This window comes from Sitophilus oryzae, unplaced genomic scaffold, assembly GCF_002938485.1.
Source record: "Sitophilus oryzae breed Bouriz unplaced genomic scaffold, Soryzae_2.0 scaffold_246_pilon_pilon, whole genome shotgun sequence".
Taxonomy (NCBI): domain Eukaryota; kingdom Metazoa; phylum Arthropoda; class Insecta; order Coleoptera; family Curculionidae; genus Sitophilus; species Sitophilus oryzae.
In genome coordinates this window covers 20,329-39,604 of record NW_022146803.1, presented here as the reverse complement: position 1 = coordinate 39,604, position 19,276 = coordinate 20,329, and the positions used below count along the sequence as shown (strand labels likewise).

At 32.7% G+C, this 19,276-nt stretch overlaps 1 pseudogene; it reads right to left on the bottom strand.

Moving 5' to 3' along the window:
• Positions 1-19,276, bottom strand: part of LOC115884403 — a 29,954-nt pseudogene that overhangs the window by 2,467 nt on the left and 8,211 nt on the right.

Here is a 19,276-nt window from a genome sequence, read left to right as displayed (position 1 = left end):
GTTGTTACTGTGCTGCCATCCGCACTTTCCCATGTGCGCTTTAACAATCCATTCTCAATAACCAGTGAATTCCAACCTTATTGTTAAGTTTATTGCGGCCCGCAAAATGTTCAGTTATTTCGTATAATGTCTTGCCTTCTGTTTCCGGCAATAGGAAATACAGAAGTAGAAGTCCTAGCATACAGACAGCACTATAAAGCCAGAACGTGCCTGGCAAAGTAAGTGCCGATATCATGGAAAAAAATATTTTGTTGGCAAGAAACCCAAAGATATAACTCATCGCTCCTGAAAAACCGCTGGCAGTGGCTCTGATCTTGCTATAGTATACTTCACCTGAAAATAATTAGACCGTTAGTGCACGTTCGTATTGACACAGCTGTTAGTCTAAGAGCTGACGACATATTTAGAAAACATATTTTAGACAAGTTAAAATTAAAAAAAAAAAATAAAGTTGATTGGAGAACTAAGGAAATAAAAAAGGAAAATAAACTGGAGAACCCAGAATCCTAAGTCGGGCAGGGGGTTTGTAGGTATTTTGTTACTGCGCAACCCTTTATATTTGTAAAAAAATAAATCCAGAAACTATCCTTTAGGCAACTTGAAATTTATTTATACTTAAATTTTAGCATTTATTTAACCTAGAAATAAGCATGCCAGACTTTTTTTTCGGTTTTAAAAAATAACCCGACCATCCCAAATATGTTTAATTATTATACCTCAAAAATATACTTTAGGCATTCTAAAATTTTTACAGCGTGTTTATTAGATAATATTAACAAATATGTGTTAATTACCAGATGAATTTTTGAAAACGGTTTTTAACCCTTAACTGGTCCGGTAATAGATATGTATCATAAACGGTCCGGCGTAGTCTGTGGGACTACGCCTTCTAAAAAGTTTAAAAAACGCAGAAAAATTAAAAAATAACAAATTTTTATTTCATTATATATTATCTTACGTATTATTGAATTAATCTAGCCAAAAATGGGTTCAATTAATATTAACTTTAAGAAAATCTAGTACAAAATAAAATAACATACATATAAATTTGAAAAAAAATCAATTAGGTTTTTACCAAGCTCTAAAAGATAAAACCAAATTACTAACAGTCATTACAATATAGAAATAAGTTTTTAATATTATATATATAAAAAAAATAAGTTATAAAACTGGAGTTAAGAAAAAAATTTGAGTTACAGCATGAGGCAAAGTTCATTGTTTTCCTAAACATGTTTTACACAATGGAATCGTACATTCTAGGCATTAAAAATAATTAACTAGGACATAACATTGTCTTTAACTAGGATGAGAACTTTATAGGATAAGAATATCTCCGTAGGCATTTTTTGGTTGTACAGGAATTGGAAGTATTCTACCAATTGTAAAGTGTATTTCTCGTGGAATATTTGACATTGTCAAACGCATTTGTCTGGCAGATTGTCATATTGTCACTGTCACAGTCCTCATCATATCATTTTAATAGAGTTTCTTCATAACTAGAGTCTCCTAAACGCATATTTTCGAAGACCCGGCCATATTTTACAAAAGTTTGTCACACACAAAATCTTACACAAACGGTCCGGCGTCGTCTGAGAGACTACGGCTTAAGTAACTTCTGCCATAACTTCTAAAAAACTAATCCATTTTGGGTATAAATATGGCTATCAGTTGTTGACCGTGAGGGGGAGGATTAGCTGGAACGCCAATCCTGTAGGCGGCCCCAGTAACTAATGAGAATGAGTTAATTATTTGGCGTAGTCTGTCAGACGACGCCGGACCAGTTAAGGGTTAATACTTGCCTGACGCGAATAAAGATTTTAAATGAGCGTGATAAGAAAGTCTTATGAGTATCTATAAGCGCGAAAAAGATAGTTTATTGAGAGACGACGGCTGACGTAACAGTATTTTGGAGTACTTAAAATTTTTATAAGCACAATTTTTTTTCGGTTTCATTTCAATTATTTGCAGGCTTTTAATTCAGAGATTGTTGCAATTAAGTTACCATGTATAATTATGTATTGTTACGGATTCCGTGGGTCTACTAATTTAAACTCGCGATAAAATACTTAACGAATTTATTTTTCTCACTCTGTACACACAACTTATACTATTTACAACACAATTTATGCAACTACTATTACTCTAACGGTTCTGGCACCTTCGCTAATTAATTCACAATTTAAAACGCGGTATTATCAAAAATCACTTCAAACTATCCCAACTACCGATAGAAGGCACGCTTCTCAGAGGCATCAGCTTCAACCCTTGCACTGAGTTAGTCCGCACCAACGATACCATAGCACCAGTATCCACTGTCATTCGTATTCTCCTACCATTGACCTTCCTGTCGATCACCAAACTGTCAGCGGTTCTTCCTAAACTCCTAATGGAAAAAATCCTGGGGCTCTGTTCTCCCCAGTCCAATACTCGCCCCTTAGTATTGACTGATTTTAGTTTTCCTGGTGCCTTCGTTCTCTGGATGATGAACGGGATCGCATTTGGACGCGGCAATCCCGTTTGATGTGGCCACTCCTGCCACATCTAGTACCTTAAGTCCTGGGATCTTCTATGGTTCTCTGCCTGGGTGTTGTTGCTACTACTGTTCACTAGTAACTCACATAGTTGACTAAACATCTCCTCCCAACGTATGTGAGAACTTCCGGACTGTTCCTCGACCGTTACCCATCTTATGCTGTGTACAGAATAGCGCCCCAGGGGCCGAGTACAGAATAGCGCCCCAGGGGCCATCATACCACCGAGGCACAATTATCCACATAGTAAAAGGATGGTAAAAGGCTTTTTTTCAGGCAAGCCAAATTATAAAATAGAAATTTTCCGACACTTTCCGACAAGTCGGATTTAACTGTCTCCGCGCTGTGGTTGTCATTTTGTGGATCTGCCCAAGCTCACCTGATGATGGAGTAGGGCTCCGAAACCGGTTGTGAGAGCAGGTTGATCCACATTATGACAAACACAGCGTAGAATTAAATTTCTATATCAGCAGTTAAGTGGCAAGAATCCTTATATAATTTTATTATATACCTATACTGCAAGAAATTTGTTTTCTATGTTGTTATTTAATTGTACTACATGTCTGTAGCTAGTATATATTGTCCATAATGATAATTAATTTTCAAATGACTGTGCTGGGCGCATTGGCGTAACTACAGGGGTGCTGCGGGGCACCCCCCAGAGAAATCTTGAATTTTAGGACTCTTGGCTACGTATTAATTTATATTTGCTTGTGATGTAGTAAAAATGACGAATTCTAATATTATTTAGTTATTATTATTTGGTTGTGTTCAAAAAATGTGTTAATTTTTATTTTTTTTTTAGAAAAATAAAATTCTGCCCTAAAATTATATGAGACAAATATTCATTCGCAAGAAGCTAAATAGGATCCCGATATCCTTATTATCAAAAAAAAGCTTGTAAGTTTGCCTCATTAATTTATTAACCAGTAGTGGGAAAAATATCAATATTTTGGTGATTTTGATTGTTCTGGATTGAATATGTAGTAATACATGGTTAGATTAGGTAGGTAGATTAGATTAGGTAGCAGAATCGTAGAAATTTCTCATTAAAGCAAGACAAATGAATGCATCTCAAATCTCAAACACTGGCTGATTCTCATTTTGAAGCCGACAAAACTGTATCTGATCATACCTATACTGATTCTGCACGAAATAATTGATTGTGAAAAAGAAAAGAAATTTTTCTTAAATTCTTATAGAAAAATAATGCAATTGCTTGCAACTAAATAGTAATGTTTTCGAAGATCACTTATACTTACCATTTATATACCGGGTGCGTCTCAAAACTGGCTCACTCCTATTTTTTCAGATGAAAAAACGAGATTTGATATGTTAGTATACGACATAAATTAGGATTAATTGACGTATTCAATTGTTTTTGATCACTTCCTCTTTCACCGGAAATTAATAAAACTTTTGATTTTTAAATGTCAACCTCGGTATATTTCTACTTTATGCGATAGAAAATAACAATCTGAATAGAATGACATATCATAATGTGTCAACTTTTGACATTTTCGCATATGGATTATTTAAAATTATAACATACGGTTCATAACGATAATTTGACTCGAAATATCAAGTGTGTGCTACAAAATTATTAGTAAAAAATTCTTTTTCAAAATATGCAAATGAGCCACTTGTTCCATTTGAAAAAAATTGGCATATGATTAAAAATACAATTTGGGCATTTTTTAACCGATCAGGACAAGACACGAAAAACATTAGACGATCAAATCTATTTTTCCAAGGCTCCTTGTTTAAAAATTAGTGTTTTTAACACAGCTATGGCACTCTAGATTGAAATTTAAAATACGATTTTTTGAGCAAAAATGTCAAAAGTTGACATATGATATGTCATTCTACTCAAAGTGTAATTTTCTATCGAATAAACCAGAAATATACCGACAGTGCCAATTAAAAATCAATAGTTTTTCGTTGAAACAGGAAGTGACCAAAAACAATTGAATACGTCAATCAATCCTAATTTATGTCATATACTAACATACCAAATTTCGTTTTTTTATCTAAAAAAATAAAACTTTCAAGATGCACCCGGTATAGAAAAAACAACCGCGGATTAAGGTTGAACGAAGAGAAAAATTTTGAAGTACCTTTAAGTGAAATTTTATTGTTAAAATAGCATAAATATGCTTAGTTGTTATGGTAACATGTTAAATATTGGGGGCGCCAGGTAGGGTATACGAAAAAATATTTGTAATGTCGATTTTTGTCAAGCTAAACATAGCATTTTGCTGTGTGTGCGCCCGCAAGATAATTTTAAAACTAAAAGAAATCCGCCATAAAGTTATAGACATTTGTTACAATGATTCGGTATTAAAACTAAAAATTTCGGACTTTCATTGTTTTATTTATTTTACTTTCAGTTTTAAAATTAATTTTGCTTACACGCAAAATCATCCACGCTCTTCAAAATTCGTGGGACACAAGACAGAGTGGATTTTAACAACGCAACGCAAAAATTATAGTGAGTGAAGCGATAGCCTCTAAGAGAAAAATAAAAGAGGCTCTTTTAATACATTCCAATAAAAATAAATGTATTACTCATGCATCTGTAGACGTTGGTAATGTATGGCTTCTTTGATTTTAAAACACATAACATAAACAATACGTAACATCAATAAATTTGGTAGATTTGCGTCTTTATGTTATACTTCAAATGGCGTTAGCCAGGTTTAGGACTAGGATATAAAAAACTTTTTATTTCCCGTCTCGAAACCAGTTTAAAATTGCCAACGTTTCGACCTATATCCTCGTCTTTTTTAAGGTTGCATTACAGAGAAAAGAAATCCTACTTAGACTATAAAAATTAAGACACAATTCAGACACAGATTTCTTAGTTTTTTATTTTTATTTTTATACCGGGCGCGTCTCACCCCTATATAACTTTTTTATTTTATCAGCTAATAAAACGAAACTTGATATGATAGTATATGACCTAAATTAGGATTGATTGACGTATTCAACTGAGGAGGTTAAAAAAGGGGATCCAAGTCACTATTTTTTAAGTACAGATTTATGTACTTTAGGTACCAATTTATTTGGTATAAAATGGAATTAAGTAAATTCTACAGTGGCACTAAGTAGAGTAGAGTGTAGAATGTTTACTGAATTTCTTTCTATACTAAATAAATTGTTATCTGCAGGATCTAAATCTGCACTTCAATCCATTTAAAACAAAAAGTCACCTTTTATTCTAAGCCCCTTAATTTTTTTGGTCACTTTCTCTTTCACCGGAAATGACTACAACTTTTGATTTTTAAATGGAACCCTCGGTATTTTTTTACTTTATTTGATAGAAAGTGACACTCTGAATAGAATGACATATCATATGTCAACTTTTGACATTCTCGCTTAATAAAAAATCGTATTTTAAATATCAAACACTTGATATTTCGATTCAAATTTTCGTTATGAACCGCATCTTATAATTTTAAATAAACCATATGCAAAAATATCAAAAGTTGACATATTCTATTCAGAGTGACATTTCCTATCGAATAAATTAAAAAAATTGGCGCCGGGAGGCACGTATAGCCGCCCATACTAAAATATGTTAATAAAAAGTTGATAGGCAGTTCTTTTAGTTTCAAAGTAAAGGAATTTTTCCAATTTTGGTCCGCGGTTATTTCCCCTATCTACCACCGGGGGTCGCGTCCGATGGGAGTTTGGAGTTCTCCACACTGATTTTCTCAAAAAACGGAACTACGGAAACACGGAATATCTCAAAAACTGCGACTTTGACTGATTTTGATCAAATATTATTCCTAATCTTAAATTGAAAACGGCGTTTCGCTAGCTACTGTAATTTTGGAGTTACGATTTTTTAAAATGTTTAACCCCTTCCCATACCCCCTTACCAATCCCCCACCCCCACCAAAATGTCCAGATTCTCGGGTGCCACAGTATTTTTGTGCCAAATTTGGTTAAAATCGGTATAGCGGTTATTGAGTTATCATGTTACAGACGGACAGACAGACAGACACCATGAAAATCTCTTGTATTTAGGTCATTTATTACTCATGAAACTCATTTTGAGTAAAATTATAAAAACTTTTTTTTGCCGGTCTTAATAGCCTACCATACCGGTTGGTATGGTCGGCTAAAAATACCGAGAGTGCTGTCGTTTTGTTGTCAAAAGTTGTAGTCATTTCTGGTGAAACAGGAAGTGACCAAGAACAATTGAATACGTCAATCAATCCTAATTTATGTTTTATACTAACATACCAGATCTCGTTTTTCTATCTGAAAAAATAAAAAAGTTATAGGGGTGAGCCACTTTTGAGACGCACCCGGTATAATCCCATTTATCCTGGTATATAATCCCATTATTTCCTGGTCGTAAACCTGCTCTAACATCATTTAATAAATAAATAAATATACCTATAAGCATCCACGGCAGAATTCTAATACCACAATGAGTAAAGAATGCAGCTCCTACCAGAAACGTCAAGGGCAGCCAGCTTTGTCCTTCTACATCTAAATTCTCATCTTTTGTAACAATTTTTAGACTGTTAACATTAATTAAGTGAGCATATGTCGCTACGATAAAAAAGCAAATCCCTGTGCCCAACAGTGAAAGGAAATTCATTTTTCTTTTACCAACAAAATGCACTAACATAGAACTCAGGATACAACCAAGAGCTTCTGCGATACCTGTAAGTAAAAAAATAATATATTTTCAATAATCAAGTTACTTAAAAAAATATATGTATATCTGACTCAGAAAATCCACCTTTGTATATTGTACTCTAATAAAAGAATATTGTCAAGATCAAGGTGTATTACTGGTTGCATAACTGCATTACTGCTACATAACCGTAACGTGCATTGAGGAACCTGGCGAATTCGCCAGAAAGTAAAAGAGAATTACAGAATTCTTTAGAAAATTCCAGAAACCATCGCCAGGGGTATATAAGGCCCGCGCTTTGACAGTTGGAGCAGTCTGAAGATATTTTATCGTGAGTTAAATAGTGGACCCACGGAATCCGTAACAATATTATAGAGGATCCGACAAGAGTGCGTCGGGCAACTGTAGCTCCTAAAATAAAAAACTTTTCAGTAGATTGAGAATTAAAAAATGATTATTTTTTATAATTAGAGAATTTCAAGATTTTCAACAGTTTGTTGTTTTTTTATCAACTTTCATTCTTTCCCGCATTTCGCAAAGATCTGAAATTATACTTACTGGAGAGAGCCCTACATGCGGTAAACAACTTTTTTGTTGATGTTTAATCATGAACAATTTTGAATTTTAAAATTTTGATCACTCACGCACTGGTTAAAAGTCTAGTATTTAATATTTTATGACTCTTAAATGATTCGCGGTTTTTGCACCAACCGCGGTACCGTCGATTCCATATTCTCCATCCACCAACTACAGGAAAAAGTAAAAGAGCAGCAGTCTAAACTTTATGTTGCATTCATCGATCTACCAAAAGCCTTCGGCTCTGTGAACAGAGATGCACTTTGGGCAATTATGAAAAAGTTCGGAGTACCCAGCAAATTTCTTACAGTGTGTAAAAGCCTCCATAACAACAACAAATCAAGAGTGTTATCATGGATCACTGAGCGATCCCTTCCTAACAAACACAGGCGTTAGGCAGGGATGTGTCTTAGCGCCTCTCCTATTCAATATATTCATGGCAGCTTTCTCCATTATAGTGGCCAGCAAACTAACTTTAACAGGAGAGAGGTTTGGGCATTAGATACAGATACGCACGGCGCGGCGGTCTGTTCAACAAAATTCATCACAGAACTTCAATACGCTGGTGACTATGCTCTAGTTGCAAATACGTTACAGCAATTGAAAGAAATGTTGAACACATATACATGGGCATACGAGGCTTTGGTACTTAAGTTGAACATCGATAAAACTAAAAGCATGTGCACTCCCCCGAAATATCACAACAATGCTATAAAAATCGGAGAAGAACTATTGGAATATTTAGTGGAATTCAATTACCTCGGCAGTTTGATTTCGGAAAAGGCCAATATCGACTCACGAAATTCAGCACAGGATTAGCAGCGCCTCAAGAACATTCTGTAAATTAAAAGATAGGGGTTTCTACAATCATGACTTGAGCACAAAAACGAAACTTGCAGTGTACTGAGCAATAATAATTCGCACCATGTCTATGGAAGCGAAACCTGGGTGCCGTACCGCTGACACATGAACGCATTAAACAAGTTGCAACAGAGACACCTTAGACAACCTCTTAAGAATAAAATAAAATGGTTCCATCATGTCTCAAACGTATCGGTCCTTGAAAAAGCTAACTGCGAGAGTATTGAAGTCATGATTACAAAGTTCTGCTTAAGATGGGCTGGTCACGTATGCAGAATGCAAGAAAACCACATACCAAAATATCTGCTTTACGGTGGGCTTGTAGACGGTAAGAGGAGGCCGGGTGGACAACTCAAAAGGTACAAGGATAGTGTCAAGGATGGAATTATTGGATATATAAAATAACTTAAATATATTTCGTAAATTAATAATTCGATTGAAAGGAAATATAAAATAACTAAAGTTCATTGGCATTTACGCAACAAAAGTAAAGTTTTAAAAATCAAAGTTATAAGCATAATTGGCAATTGCGAAAATATTTCCTTTCAATACTACGAATATATAAAATCACCAAATCAGCACTAACGCGGTCATCGCACCGGTCATCGCACCGATAGACAAATAATGCTGATTCGATGATTCGACGCGACGTAACGAACCAATAAATACAAAAATGGCACCTGTTGGGGGGGGCAGTCGATAGTCGAGAATTGATGTTCGATAAGGTCGCGGTCGAGATTCCGGCATTGACGTTACACTACCCTGACACTACCCCTGAGCCAGTGATGATGTTCGTCCATAAATATAATATGTAAGTACATATTTAGTTTTATAATTATTTCATTATTCGATTTCATTATTAAATTAATTAAAATAATTATTAAATTGAATCATCTGTCTTATTCCGCTATGCCCCTAGTCATAACCCACAAAATGGGGTGTGACAATATTTTCCACGAAAACTTAAAGGGAAACAAGCAGAATGAGTGAAAGAAGCAGCTCAAAATAGAACGGAATGGAAAAGAATTATAAAGTCAGTTAACAGCGACAACTAAAAAGTAAAAAGGCAACAAAACAATGAGATTTTTGAATGTCTGGAGTGCGGTAGACAGATAACATCACGTATCGGGCTTTTCAGTCACAGAAAAGACCATGAAAGAAAACGCCTTGCGTGACCATCTTATGATGCGTCTCAAATACTCGTCAGCGAGTAAAAGCAGTATGTATGTATGTAATATCAAAGGAAGCTATATAAAATCAAGAAAAACATACGTTTTCAAATTAAATCTTAAATAACTTAAAAACGATTTATTTTAGGTATAGGAACACGTATACTCAAAAAGTAACAAATGGAAAAACGAATTGAAAAGCAAATATTGTGAAATAAAAAAAGTGGGTTGAAAAAATTATTTAACATAATTTTTTAATCGCTCAATTCCATGACAGCTACCGTCATTATTATATGTCATTTGAACAATTTAATTTTTGAAATAGATAGCCACATGTCTTCTCTTTATGTCACAGTGGCTGTGGTAATCACTAAATTTGACTTTTAGGCTATACAAATTTTTTTGACAGATAGTTTTTTTCGTCCAAAAATTTTAAATATTTTTTTTTCTCAGAAACGGTTAATGTTAGGTATAGAGTGTTTAACATCAATATTCGTAGAATTTTACAGAGAATTTAAGTATTCAATAATTAAATGAATGTCATTTAAAATAGGAAAGTTGTTGTCAACTTCCGGTATTTCCGGAAGTGCCGTCATATTGAAAATATTTTCAATCGATAGATCTCGTTGCAAAACAAAGATGTGCATAAATCTCTAGATTTTGTGGTTCTCTAGAAACTTCTAATGCACGCTCAGCCTGGGACACCCTGTATATATAATGTTCGAAGTACTGTGCTGTTGTGTGTTTCATACTTTCTTCAATACTTCTTATATTACTATTCTTATTTGAACGGCTTGTATGAAAACAATTTATTGAGAATGTTTATTACGTTAAAGTAAACAACTCATTTCATGGTTCATCCATCATGGTTTTTCCCATCAATGTACGATTTTATCAATATTAATAAGAAACACGAGGTGGATTTTCTTAAAAGAAAAAAAAATAAACAAGATATATTTACCAAGAATAATTGTAGCATAGTACTTATCTATGGGAGCCTTTAAAGTGGCAAATATGTTAACGGCATACGTCTGAAGAGTGGTCATCCCTGAAAAATGGCCCAAGGCAAACGTGAGCGACACCAAACTAAATGGCCACAGAAACGGTTTCTTAGTGTACATGGTCAAATTTTGTCTTGCTTTTTTTAATTTCTCTATAAAGCCCCTGTTTTCAGCAGAGAACGTATTTCGGCTGAAAATAAATAAATAAATATTAAACAAAGTACAATCAATCCCAAATTATACAGGGTGGTCCGAACTGTATTCCGGAAACTTCGGCAGCATATTATGCAGATTAAAATAAGTAAAAAAGTTCGTATAAACGTATGTCCTAAAATGCTTAGTTTCGGAGATACAGGGTGTGGAAGTTTCATTTTATTTCGATTTTTTCCAAATAACTTAAGAAGTAACGTCAATATTTGGATGAAAATTGGTGTCTGGGAGTTTTTTGACATAAGAAATTTGATTTTCATATCAATATGACTCCTACTTGTAGGGGCCGCCACCTACATATGCTTTAACCGGTTTGAAGAGTAATAACTTTTCTTTCCATACCTGTATAAAACTACTGAGTAAAGAAATATACATTAACAACTTTTTTACATAAAAAAGGTCTCTTGGTAAAAATCGCTACGAGTAATGGTTCTCGAGATATTTGAAATTGAAATTATCAATACCTGTCATCATTGACAAATTAAGCATGTTGACTAAATAGTTATTAGACTGAAATCTAAATTTAAAATATTTTTGTGCCAAAAGTTCAACAGAAACTGTTTTATCATCATTTTTTCGCAGAAAAATAATTTATGATTAATTTAGAAAATAAAAATTTATTATTTCAGTCAAATAATTCTATTCAACGTGTGCTTATTTTTTGTCAATAATGACATGTATTGACTATTTCCATTTTAAATATCTTGAGACGGGTTAGTCGTAGCGATTTTTACCAAGAGACATTTACGTAAAAGTCATGGAAATATATATTTTTTAGTCAGTAGTTTTATACAGGTACGGACGAAAATTTATTACTCTTTAAAACTTGTAACTCTCTTAATTTATTACTCTTTAAAACTTACAATGGCACATATTTTCTGAAACACCCTGTATAAGATAATTAACTTTCTTAGATATTTTTTGGTACCTTTTCTTCAGCTGTTCACACAACTCCTTGAATTCATGTTCTACTTCTTCTACTTCCAACCATCCCCTTAACCAAGCAGTGCTTTTCTGGGCTTCTTCGAATCTATTTTTAGAAATCAGCCAATATGGACTTTCCGGAACAAAAACAAGCACACACATGACAAAATTGGCACTATACAGCTTACCAGAGCTACCGTTCGCCAATCCATAAAAAGTGCCCAGTAAAAACTCTATCAGAATTCCGGCAATGATAGCGACTGTGGAAGTAGAGGCCAACACCCCTCGTAGATTCGGTGTAGTAACTTTCAGCTAAATACGTTAGTGTCTAAAAAAAAAAGAAGAAAATCTCAAGTACTTCATAAAAAAAAATTCAGGTAGCTTACCGGTGCTTCTAGAAGACCCCCTGTTAAGCCTGTCAAACATAAAGCAAAAAATACTTCCCAAGAGTGTGAGGCAAAATGGAAAAGTAACCACGAAGCTAGAAAAGGAAGCGTAAAAATCTGCATAGCTTTCCGGCGACCTATTGGTTGGGTAGCGATTCCCGAAAACAGGCAGCCTAATGGAACAACTAAAAAATTGGCAGATCCTGTAATGTAACGATAAAAAAAATTAATCACAAATTATTATTAATCGTTAGTATTTATTTTATTTTTTTTTCTTTTATTAGATTTGTTATGTTTATTATATTAGATTTGATTTCAATGTCAATGTGACTCCCACATATTGTTGCGGACTCAGCTCTTGTGCTAATATTCCCCGCCCCCATTCGAGAACCATTGGAAAACGCCAGAAAGACAGAGACGGCTGCTAAGAAAATACCACTAAAATCTAGACAATCTTTCTGTTTCTCTCGTCTACAGGATGTTTCAAAAAACATGTGCCATCTCTCGTGGGGAGATTCCTCACGTAAAAATAGGATTTATTTTTCATATCAACATAGGTCCGATTCTGCTTCATTTTGTAGCTAAATGTGTTAAATTCTTAATATTTTTTCGATTTTTTATAATTTTCTTCCAAGTTCTTTTAGGGATTTCAATGAAGTTTTGAGGGTAAAAGTTACTATAAGTGCTACATATTTTAATCACAGATAACATATAATCTGTGATTTTAATGTTAGAAAAATGTAGATAAATTTATCAGGGACGTGCATATGGGTTATCACTGGAATATTTTTCAAAAAAAAGCATGTACGCCACTGAGTTATTACTCTTGTTAGCGAAATAATATACGCAATTTAATGCCGATCAAAAGTTGTCTCTTGATATTTTGTCAATTTCGGCCTCCTTGATGAGATGCACACTTGATCCAGGTTTATTTTTAACTCTATGGATCCAGGTCTAATAGCAACCGTTCAAAAATTTTAATATTATTAACTTGCGAAAGTTTTAAATAAGTACTCATCGATTCCTCATCAAAAAATATGAAAAAAGTTCCTTATACATGGCTATGAAAATGGATAGTTTTAGAGTTACAGGATGTTAAAACTTTGTTAAAATAAAATTAAGTTTTTTGTAATTATCTTAAATACCATTATTTTTTTATTTGAAGTTGCTGTAGGTTGGGCTAATAGTAATAATACTAATAGTAATAATACTTAATAATAAATTAGGTAAAATATATAATTTATTATTTTTATTTTAATTTTATTAATTGTAATTAATAAAATTGCGTTTATCTCATCAAGGGGGCCAAATTAGACAAAATATCAAGAGATAACTTTTAATTGGCATTAAACGACCTACACAATTTTGATAGCAACAGAAAAAAGTCAGTGGCGCATATTTGGACAAGGATCTAGACAATTAAAACTAGAAAAACAACACCAAATTCGTATATTAAACTTTGCCTACAGACTACAGTATAAATGTTACTTTACCATAACCAGAAATAATAAATAATTAGAGGATTTTTTAAATAATTTTGTGTATATTTTGTTCATGAGGCACAATACCGTGGATTATAAGCCGATAAATGGTAGACCGCTATTGTAATTAATAATATTAGACAATGATTAAAACTAAATATTCTTGTGTAACTTTCGAGGAATATCCGGTGTTTAACCATAGTAAATTTTTATTATTTTTACTATAAAGTGGCGCGTTTTTTTTTAAATATTCCAGTGATAACCCATATGCACGTCCCTGATGAATTTATCCACACTATTTTAGCATTAAAATATGTAGCACTTGTAGTAACTTATACTTATACTAACCTCAAAATTTCATTCGAATCGCTAAAAGTACTTGGAAGTAAATTATAATAAATGGAAAGATTATTAAGATTTTAACACCCTGTAGCTACGAAACAAAACAGAATTCGACCTAAGTTGATATAAAAAATAAATCTTATTTTTACGTGAGGAATATCCCCACGAGAGATGGCAGATGTTTTTTGAAACACCCTGTATCAACCGAGGCTTGTGCAAAGAAGAAATAGAGAAAAAAAAGATCAGAGTCGGTATCGTGCTCGCGCCTTTTAAAATAAATTCAAATAAATCCGTTTTAGATAAATGGTTGTAAATAAGTTTGTAAATAGTTAACAGTAAGTAAGTTCATTCATCAAAACAGGTGCTCTTGGTTTAGTTCGAAAAGGTGAACGGTTTTCAAGATATTTGCGTTTCCTGATTTCGCAGTTTTAGACATACATTTATACGAACTTCTTTACTCATTTTTAGCTGTAGAATATGTTGCCGAATTTTTCCCAATACATTCCTGACCACCCTGTATATACAGGGTGAATCTTAAATAAGTGCAAATATTTTAGAAGAGGTACATTTCAACCTCGAACACGTCTACGAGGATTTTTCGCAAAAAAAGATGTTGAAAAATCGTGCATTTTCTTTTTAAATTATCCGTATATTTTAGAAAACTTTAGAACTCCTGTCCAATTTACAATTTCTTATTATTCACGATATTACTACTATGATTATTGGGCGGCTTTACACTCATGGTTACATGGCACTAAAATTGTATGCGAATACAGACAAAATCCGTTGGTTTCTCAATTTTTTTCTAGAATAAATCTTTTTTTGTAATTTTCAAATTTAAATAACTCGGTTATTTTATAAGAAAATATAATTTTTATCGAGATCTATCAGCCTTGAAAACATTTATACACTTATTTAAGACTCACCCTGTAATAAGGTGGTGCCTCATACGCCGTGGAAGCTCCAAGAACGGTAGTTTATATCGAAGTGAAATTTGCCAGCATACGTAAGTTAACCGAAAGCATTTTATAAAAATATATAGAATTATACAGGGTGTCCCCAAAAAGCACATCAAAGTTGTGTTATTTCTAATAGAACACCTTATATATATTAATTGATTTTCGATTCTAGGAAAAAATAAAGTGGTGTTTTGGCTTAAAGAAGCATTACATACCTAAAATATAAGGGATTTTGACATATTTCACATTTTGTGAAATGAAGAGTAAATTTTAAATTTCGATAACAGCTACCTAAATTTTAGTTGACCTTGTATAGCCTGATATTTAATTACAATAACCATTGTATCTTAAACCAAATTAAAATTTGACCCGAAAAGTTATATAGGGTGAGACAAAATTAATATGGAACATTAGCAAAGACTACATTAGTCACTTTTAAAAGCAAGTTACTCCTTTATTTTAAATGGAACACCCAGTATGTTTTTCCGGTATTCAATGGGGAATTTATATATCTTCAAAATATTATTGGTTACCTATCCCTCAGACAAAGATTTTCCTAGATATTTTAATTTTTATGATTTTGCGTCAGTAGATCTGTATTATTTGAAAAATCTAGGGGGTGGTTGTGTGATATACCTTTCGTTAATTTACCAAAATAAAGATTTTAGAGTAAATACTCAACGGTAAAAAAGATACATCGTTTAAAATATATTTTAATTATTACAGAATTAAAACTAGATCAAAAGGATCTTCTCATTTTAAATGGCGTATGTGGAATTGTGCCTCGAAAAGCAGCTACAATTTCTCCCATGTTGTCGACAATAGTTGGTCGAGTTTTGTAAACACCTGTCTTTAACATATATCCCCATAAAAACAGACTAGATAAAACTGAGCATTTAAGTATTCTATTAATTGGTAGAACCAATAGAATCATATCAATTTTTTTTGATGGAGGATAAGTGTGCATTTTCGGCCAATTTCTGAAAATTTTTTTTTGTTTTAACTGACACAAAATGATAACTAGTTGTTAAAGTTGGACTAATTAGACAGCTATGTTGAAGTAACGTCAGCCATATCACAGCCACTTAGATTTTATCAAATAATAAAGATCAACTAAGATGAAATTCATGTAAATAAAAATATCTAGGAAAATCTCAATTGAGGGGTAGGCAACCTTAACCTTAATAGTATTTTTAGTACATGTATTCTCCACTGAATACTGGAATAATATACTGGGTGTTCCATTTAAAATAAAAGCAGTAACATGCTTTTTAAAGGTGAGCAATACCAATATTAATTTTGTCTCACCCTGTATAACTTTTGGATCACACTTGATTTAAAGTACAATAGTTAATTTAACTACATATTAGAGTATACCGGTAAATTCCACTTAGTTAGTTTTTATTCTAATTTAATATTTTTAGAAAATATTAAATATCTCAAAAGCCGTACATTTTGACATATACTTCTCTTAATAAAACTCGCCTTACTTTTTCTCCCAGAACTGAAAATCAATTAATATAGGGTGGTCCATTACAAAAACACAACTTTGATATGTAACTTTTTTGGGGACACACCCTGTAGAACTCTCTATATTTTTATAAAGTGCCCTGAATTAACCTACATATACTCACAAAATTTCATTTCAATACCAAATGCCGTTTCTAGCCTCCGCGGCGTACAACAGGCGCCACCCTGTATATGAAAATATATATATTGGTTTTAATCTGAAGGTTTCAATGGAGCTCAAAAGACTAAAAATTTAAGTAATTAGACATTTTGTTTTATAAAAATTAACATTTGATTAATTGCTTACCAATCCAAGAGATTGCTTCCGTTCCTAAAACAATTTTTCTTTCGGATTCCCACCTGACAGGTTTGGAATTAAAATAGTGGGAAATCCAATAGTCATTCCATATGCTAGCAGTAAACTATTTTAACTGTTACGGCTATAATTTGTGGTAATATTCGTCTTAATGTTGTTACATCTCTACTGAATTTTCCTGGCGATTTACTGAAACAACGAAATCATGTGTTATATTAAAGTATTCAATGACCATTGATCAAATAAATTATATTAAAATAAATTTAAAAAACATAGGGATATTTTTAAAATTAATTTCGTTATATAGTTCCCGCTAATGATGAGCATTATGATTCTTTTTAGTGAATCGAATCACACAAGTCGCCACAACATTCGAACAACGATCGAATCAATATGAGAAATTGAATCGACTCCTACAATTCGTTCGTTTGAACATACCACTGCACAATTTACGTTTCATAAAAACAAGAATCGTAACACTACCGGCGATAATCTAGTCGGACAATTACTTAAGGGACCAGGAAAAGAAATATACATACATTCTTTTATTTGTTTTTCAGTGCTGTATGGCTTTGACGTAATTGGATTGATTATTTTACCAGTAATATTAAATTATCAATCCAATTCATATATATCTACTATTTACTTTAGACCGACATTTAATGGTTTATAGTCGGTAATATTATTTTAACAAAAATATTAACGCGAAAATTAAATACCTTACAGATACTCCCGTACTAAGCACAGTATAAATAAGTTTTTTTTTGTAAATAACTTTCTTATCGTTTGCATTTTATGTTTTATGCCCATGATGTTTGTTTAGGGCTTTTGTTCAAGTCTAAATATTGGTGTCTCAACCTATATGGTGCCAAGCCTATATGTATAACCGCCACGCCGCGCAGTGCTTCTGTGGCTCTAGAGGACAAAAATCCAAAACTTCTCTTTTATTGTAAGCAATTTATTCAAACTAGGTTTATTTGACAAAAATGATGAGTACTCTCATTGTACTAAATGATGATGTTCTTAGTCCCACGTTTATGAAAAAAAAATCTTATAAATAATAATAATGTTGGAGCTGTGTTCCATCTAAGCAAATAATAAGTTATAGTATGAAAACGTAGTGCTATTAAATAAATTCCTGTGATAAAAAAGAATTTAAATAACATTAGAACATGATTCCTGCCAATATAAGCCTAATATAAGATAAAAATGTTTTTCTTTAATGAAAAGAAACATTAATGTTATATTTAATTAAAAAAATTAAGATACTATAAATTTACATTAGACAACAAAATGCATAGATCGTAACTACTCTGATTCAGGAGACCCACTGCTGACAGAATCTTCCAAATTTATAGTATCCAAATCACAGGTAGATGAAGTATCCTCACATATAAGATATTTCTGTACATCATTTTCTAATTATGTTACTTTTCATGTTGTTACTGTTCATTTTGTCGGTATGAGGGGTCTGGATGTTAATAGTTACCTCTTTTCAGACCATATCCATATATTATTTTTCCTTTCTTGGTATGAGATTTTATAATAAATTGAAAGATGGACACTTTTTATGCGACGCTTCGCCCCAACATGCGGACTTTTTCAGTACAAGTGGTGTCTCATTTGACTGGAAGGTTCATCAATATCTAATAAGAACATATTTTTGAAATACAAATAATTTTGAGTTCTTGTCCTTATGATCAAGCCAAGTATTAGCTTTCAGATCGGCATTGCTTTTTATCAATTTTACTCCATCTGAAAAGTATTATAAAATAAAGTTCGTCGCAAGCAGACGCAGGTGAACTATACAAAATTAAAAGTATATGAATATGGCAACAAAATATTCAATAAATACGATATGTTTTGATATGTTTTTTTAAATGCCTTTTGAAGTTTGAAAACGTAAAATTTTTATAAATCTATAAGAATCATCTTAAAAATAAATAAAAACTAAACAATCACGAACTTGTTTAGAAATAAATTTAAAGTAAGATACCTTGTTTAACAATATCCATAGTGGCTTTCAATTAAGTACGTACCCGTTTAACTCCATAATATACAGAACTACTATGAATGTTATTCTTTCACTGATGAGATAATGATCGCAAAATTTATTTTAGTGAAAATATTTACAACAAAACGCTGTTTGGTGAAAATAATATACAGGATGGTTGAACATTGCTATAAGTATAAAATTATATATTCAGACAGTAAATTTTAACTTATTTTTGATTTTTGTCCATGGGACGAAGCACTGTGCTCCGCGCCGTAGAAACGAACGATCGCATTGTGATCCGATTCACTCACGGCCTTTACGGCTCATCGTTCAAATCTTTGGGCGATCCGTGCAGGCCACG